A 934-nucleotide genomic window follows, 5' to 3' on the forward strand; every position below is an offset into this window, starting at 1 on the left:
ATTACATGACTCTAGCTTGAGTTCCGCAGACGGCAAGCATTGTTAGGCCAAACATGGATGCTAACAACTTTGAGATCAAGCCCTCACTACTGTCATTAATTTAAAATGAACAATTTGGTTGAGGAGGCGCCGAGGACCCACATCTTTATCTTAAGAATTTTCTGCTCTTGGGGGATACATTGAAGATGAATGGAGTCTCGCGAGATGCTATTATACTAAGGCTTTTTTCCGTTTTACTGAAGGAATATGCAAGAAGTTGGCTACAGACGCATCCTCAAGGGAGTATTACTACTTGGGATGATCTGTTAACAAAATTTCTAGCTCGCTTCCTCTCATCATCGAAGTTGGCTAAGCTTAAATTTGTTATAGCTTGCTTTACTTAGAAGGATAATGAGTCACTTTATGAAGCATGTGAGAGGTTTAAAGGACTGCTAAGGAAGTGTCCACAACATGGGTTAGCGGCTTAGGGGCGAGCTCAAATATTCTTTTCTGGGATGACTTTAGCTTCCAAATGTTTGGTTAATGCTGCAGCTGGAGGATCATTGAAAACCAAGACTCCAGATGATGCGCCAGAGTTGCTTGAGTCCTTAGCTTCTCAAGAGTTTGACAACGCTCCATTATCACAAAGGAGAGCTGGAAAAGGCTATGATGCGTTGTTGGCTCAAAATGAACAGATATTGCAAATGAATAAGAAGCAACAACAACAATTAGATGCTCTCACCAAACAATTTTCTTCTCAACAAGTCTCTTCCATTAGCACTCCTTCGGTGATTTATGAAGTTTGTGCGGGTGAACATGTTACTAGAGAGTGCGATGTAATAAGAGCACCAAAGTCTAATGAAGTAAATGGAACTTGGTATGATCATAAGAATCAGAGAAACCCTCATAGGAATCAATATGGTGACACCTTCAATCCAAGGTGGAAGAACAATTC

The 934-nt window shown here is 40.7% G+C and overlaps 1 non-coding gene across 1 annotated transcript; it reads right to left on the minus strand.

Annotated features, from left to right (window-relative positions):
- Positions 1 to 350: 350 nt before the first annotated feature.
- On the minus strand, positions 351 to 457 carry LOC133293736 (small nucleolar RNA R71). Its single transcript, XR_009749099.1, has one exon. It is a non-coding gene; the product is annotated as a small nucleolar RNA R71 (small nucleolar RNA).
- Positions 458 to 934: the final 477 nt, after the last annotated feature.

This window comes from Gastrolobium bilobum, unplaced genomic scaffold (genome assembly GCF_033153095.1).
Source record: "Gastrolobium bilobum isolate Gb01-03AN ecotype WA unplaced genomic scaffold, APGP_CSIRO_Gbil_v1 utg16528, whole genome shotgun sequence".
Classification (NCBI taxonomy): Eukaryota; Viridiplantae; Streptophyta; class Magnoliopsida; order Fabales; family Fabaceae; genus Gastrolobium; species Gastrolobium bilobum.